This window comes from Lactuca serriola, chromosome 5 (assembly GCF_051521515.1).
Source record: "Lactuca serriola cultivar US96UC23 chromosome 5, Lser_US96UC23_V15, whole genome shotgun sequence".
Taxonomy (NCBI): domain Eukaryota; kingdom Viridiplantae; phylum Streptophyta; class Magnoliopsida; order Asterales; family Asteraceae; genus Lactuca; species Lactuca serriola.
This window is the reverse complement of record NC_136412.1, coordinates 297,605,962-297,611,462: the sequence shown is the minus strand read 5'-3', so window position 1 is coordinate 297,611,462 and position 5,501 is coordinate 297,605,962. Positions and strand designations below refer to the sequence as shown.

Below are 5,501 nucleotides of genomic sequence, written 5' to 3'. Positions count from 1 at the left end.
ATTTAAAAAGTAAAAAAGAAATAAAAGTGATAAGGGATTTTAAATTTTAAACCCTAACATATAGAATTTATCTGTTCAAAAACTATCATAAACTGGTCAAATCGACCCTTCTCTTTCTTCTGTCATCGGCATAAATATGAGCAATCGATCAGAGCTATTCTTCCCGATGTCTTTTAGTTTTCATCCGAGGGTTTGTCAGTCATCTTTGAAGGTATTCTTCTCACTTCTCGTTCTTAGTTTTCTTTTTACTGATCATGGGCAAGAAGATGACCATCCCTCTTAAGAACATTCTTGCCCCTTTCGAGGAGGATTTTATCAATCAAAAGATCCTATCATACAACAAGATCTGTTCTTTCGATGATGGATATATCGAATTGTTGAAATCGGTCGATGCTTTCCCCGATGATGCTGTTTTCAAACTCTCCAACCCGAAGTATCAACCTGATTTCGTTTCCTCCTTTTGGGTATGCTTTCCTGAATACCCCTTTTCTCTAGGTTGAAGTATCCCTTTTCTGGAATCATCTCCAAATTCTTCGAGGTCACTAAGATTTCCTTTATTCAGTCAATGCCTATTGTTTGGAGGATCTTGTCCTGGATCGATAAATTAAACCAGTCCAAAGACCTAGACATAGGTTTGGCTATGTTGGCTCATGTGTATGATCTCACCACCTTTGGAAGCTCCCGTTTTCTTCTCATAGTCAAATATCACAAGTCCCCTCTAGTTCTGAAAACAAAACATAATGACAGATCATGGAAAGAAAAATAGTTCTTTGTGAGACATGATTCGATCCTTGGTGGGGATTCCTTGCCGATGACATGGGTTAAAAAGGGTAGGAATAATTCATTCTTATACTGAGGATCCTGTAATTCACTTTTCATTACTTTGTTTTTTGTTTTTCAGATTTCAGGTTTGAAGAGCTCATTCCCATTGCTGAGGATACCGAAGAGAAGACAGAGAAGTTCCTTGTTGTTTCCACAACTGATAGGTCTTTCAAATTTGATTGTTCTAGTCTCCAAGAAGGCTCCTCCACCACTGTACCCATGGCTACTGGAAAGAGTTCTTATTTTTCCTATAACATTTTATACTTAGCAAGGATCATAGACTACTGAGGATCCTGAGCTAATGAAGATCTTGTGCAATGTGTAGGATCTAAAGTCACTTGCTCCAATGCCCGATTTGGTTTGTCTGATCTCGAAGACGATATGTCCAGTGACCTGATGGTATTCAAGAAGGAAAAACTTCCTTTCCTCTTCCTCTTAAGAAATATCACATTGACCTACTGTGAAGACCCCGGGCTCTCGAAAGAGGAAGACATGAGAAGCCACAGATCTGATCTTAGAGAATCTTAGAGCCAAGGAGGCGCTTCAAAAGTTGCTTTCCTTTTCCCAAGTTGTAGGTGTGCGTGTGACATTAGTTTCTGATTCCTACTTTTTTTTACTGACTCGATACCTGTTTTAGGTTTCTACTCACGTTTCCCAATCTATAATTGATATAAGGATCCGGGCTAAGGAGGCTGGTCGAGTCCTAAAGGAGTAGGAGAAGGCGTGGAAGGAGACCAATGAAGATCTCCTCAAGAGGGTCGAGCTGTTGAGCACGGGAAATGCTGATAAAGAGGAAGAGCATGCTTCTTAGATTGAGGAGGTGATTGCAGAGGTGAAGTCCAGTGCTACCATAGTTGTTTGGGAAACCAAGATCAGGTTAATTGAGGATGTCGCCAATGTAGGATCCTGGGATTTGATGGGATGGCGTGAAGCTTTGGCCAAGTTGACTGGTAAGCTTGTGAATACCAGTCAGGATCCCGAAGGGTAGCCGTCAAAGGTGGACGAGGTGGAGAAGGTCATAGGTGATGATAACCAATTAACGGTTTAGGTCTGCAAAAATTTGGGTTTAAGTAGTTTATAGTTTTCTTGGTGATGTAAGACAATATTATTGTTTCCTTTTTGTTAGGGTTGGTGGGTAACCCCTTAATTCTATGGTTGTTTTAACATTTCTTTTGCATGCGCGATTGTGTGGTTGTAGCAGTAGGATCTCCAAGGATCCTAAGGAGTTCAAGGTTTACAAGAACTCTCAGGTAAGGCTAGAAATTCTTGACACGGCCTGCGACATGACACAAAATAAATGGGTTTGGGTTGAGTTTTTCAACCCGCCAACCCGTCACTCCGTTCACTAAACGGGTCATATATGGGTTTCGCAAAAAATAAACGGGTTGACCCGCTAACCCGTTTATATTTCTAATAAAAATAACTATTTTATTTTGAAATGTATTTATGTATCAAGTATTAAGACTTAAGTGTCTAAATGGGAATTGTGGCTATTACTTTAACACTTGAATTATCTATGTTTGTATTAATATTTAGTTTAAACATGTTTCTATGAATGTTCCTAATTTTCATTTGGATGTTTAAGACTTAAATGTCTAAAATTTGGATATGTTTGCATCAACCATCAATAATTTGTTCGTGTTTTATTTGTCAATTTTATTTTTGGAATCTAACCCACGAACCGGCCAACCTGTGACCCGTATAAATAAATGGGTTGGCGGATCATATATGGGTTTATGTACGAAACCCGCCAACCCGTGACCTGTATATTTAAATGGGTCGTGTTTGGGTTGGCATATTTTGACCCGTCTACCCGCGACACGCCAACCCGAACACGAGATGATTGCCAGGACTACTCTCAGGATCCTAATGACCTGAAAAAAGTTAGTGACCCATTTAGGATCCCAAAATAGTTGAGTTCCTTTTGGGATAAATCTTCGATAAGAAATACAAGTAAGAATAAGGATAGATAGAACATGATTATCTTTGGACTTTGTGACCTTTAGGACCCACTTTTAGGAGAAGCATAAAGTTCTTTTCGCTCTACAGGATCCTAGGGTTCGCTCATGGAAGGATCCTTGGTCGTCAAGGAGGATCCTTGATTGAACTTTAAGGAGTCGACCGGAGATGACTATAACTTGTAAACTGACCGAAATAAATTTTCAACATTATAATGCTACAGATTTTACATATTTTCTGGGGAGTATCCCATCATCAAGCACTATGTAGGTATCATAGTTCTCGAAAAACCTTGGGAAAATTCCAAACATAGTAAATTTCTAGGGAGGTTCCCAAAACATATGATAACATAAAAATGTTATAAATTTTATTAATTTTATGGGGAAGATCCCAACATGAAAATGTTATGAACCTCGTGTGTTTTCTGAGGAAAATCCCAACTTGAGACAACATGAAAATGCTATAAACCTTGTATATTGTCTAGGGAGGATCCCAACCCGAGATAACATGAAAATGTTATAAACCTTGGATTTTAACTTTAGTATCTTAACTTATGTTCAGAAATAAGAGGGTTTCCAAGTCACTACAGCATGAAATGATCCCCTTATTCACATCCCATAGTTAGATAACGCGGGTCCAAGCAGGCCGTATAAACCTAAACTCATGTGAAAGAGGTAATTAACTCTTTAAAATTTAGAGAGGATTAAGTACCCTTAGTCATAGGAGAGGTGATAAGTCTCTATTCTTATGACATTCATGTTGGGAATCATAGGATGTTTGTAGTTATGGAACTCATTAGTGCCAATGGTCTTTTAAACGTCAGGATCCTTGAATTTTCATCTGTCAAGATCCTTATAGGTTAGGATCCTTAAGTATTAGGATCCTTGAGTCCCTACAACAAACATTAGCTAGGGGTGGGCGTTAGCCTAGCTAACGCTCCTCCGGTGCTTCAGTCAGTAATGGTATTTGAAGAGAATAAATAGTAATAAAAATAGAGGGTAAATGTAAATAGCATGTGTACCTTGAGTGTGTTGGAAAATGACTGATCTTACTTACACGAAATAAGCTTTAATATGTATAGCATTCCAGGATCTTGTTAGGACATGTCCATCGAGGGTAGCCAACCAATATACCCTTTTTCTTGCTTTGACATCTATGATATATGGTCCTTCCCATTTAGGTGCCAATTTACCTACATTAGGATCCTTGGTATTTTGGACAGTTTCCCTTAGTACCAAGTCTCCTGTTTGGAACCTTCTGACTCTTATATTTTTGTTGTACACCTTGGTAATCCTATGTTGATGAGCAACAATGTGGATTTTGGAAAAAAAATCCCCAAGCTCATCTATAGTATCAAGATCATGGGCTAGGATCTTGTCATTGTCCTCTTGGTTTTGAAGTAGGTATCTTGTTGGTGGGATCACCACTTCAGTAGGAATCATTGCTTCCGTTCCAAACACTAAGTAGTATGGGGTTTGGCCCATAGATACCTTGGAAGTGGTCCTATTTGCCCATAATACCAAAGGAAGTTCTTCTGCCCATCTTCCTTTCTTCTTATCTAGCCATTTCTTTAGGTTGTTGACTATGAATTTGTTGCTGGACTTTGCTTGACGATTGGCTTAAGGGTGGAAAGGTGTAGACGTTACCATCTTGATTCCCAACTTGTGTAAAAGTCTCTTGTCCTTTCGCTTATGACCCGAGATCCATTGTCGCATACAATTTCGGTAGGGATCCCGAACCTGGTCAAAATATTACGTTTAATGAAGGAAATTACCTCTTTGTCTCTTACCTAGACGAAAGCTTCGACTTCTATCCATTTTGAGAAATAGTCACTCATCACTAGCATAAAGACCTTTCCTCCAGGGGCTATTGGAAATTTACCCACTATATCCATTCCCCATTTCATGAATGGCCAAGGGGGTATGATAGGATGTAGAGATTCTACTGGTTGATGCAGGATGTTGCTATGTCTTTGACAGGCATCACATTTCTGAGCATGAAGGAAGGAATCTTTCTTCATGGTTGGCTAGTAGTATCATGTCCTCAATACTTTGGAGCATAAGGATCTGCCCCTAGTGTGGTTTCCGCAGTCTCCTTCATGTATGTCTGTTAGGACTTCTGCAGCTTCATGATCTTCTAAACATCTAAGGTATGGACCCGCCATAGATTTTTTGTATAACTTACCTTGGATTATAACAAACCTTGAGATCCTTGTTCTGAATGCCCTTTCACTTTTTTCTTATTTAGGTATTGCGTCATTCTATAGGTATTCCATAATGGGTTCGACTAGGATCCTGAGGTTGGAGAGGAATCCTTGATGTTAGGATCCTGATATGGAAGCGTTGAATCATGATCATCTATTGTGGCGATGTTAGTAGATTCCACATGATCGTCAGGATCCTTCAGTCTCTTGGCAGGATCCTCAATTGCTAGGATCAACAGGTGGGTGATCGGGATCTTGGTTTCTGGTGCGATCCTTAGAGAGGATTCTAGATGGGCTAAAGCATCCGCTTCAACATTGTCTTCTCTATGAGCCTAGTTTAGGCTAAATGATTCAAATTTTGAGGCCAAGTTTTTGAGGATCTGGAGGTATAGTGCTAACTTCTCTCCTTTTACTGCATAGGATCCATTAAAAATGTTAGTTAATAATAAAGAATCGATGAATACCTAAAGATCATTGATTTGAAGATCTTTGGCCAACTATAATCCCATGATTAGTG

General features: G+C 39.2%; 1 long non-coding RNA gene across 2 annotated transcripts; it reads left to right on the top strand.

The window, feature by feature from the left end:
• The first annotated feature begins 222 nt into the window (after nucleotides 1-222).
• On the top strand, nucleotides 223-1,981 carry LOC145051726 (uncharacterized). Of its 2 annotated transcripts, none has more exons than XR_013683791.1 (3): nucleotides 223-830; nucleotides 902-1,397; nucleotides 1,498-1,981. It is a non-coding gene; the product is annotated as an uncharacterized LOC145051726 (long non-coding RNA). The 2 variants fall into 2 exon arrangements; XR_013683790.1 differs by having other exon boundaries at nucleotides 1,460-1,981.
• The last annotated feature ends 3,520 nt before the right edge of the window (nucleotides 1,982-5,501 follow it).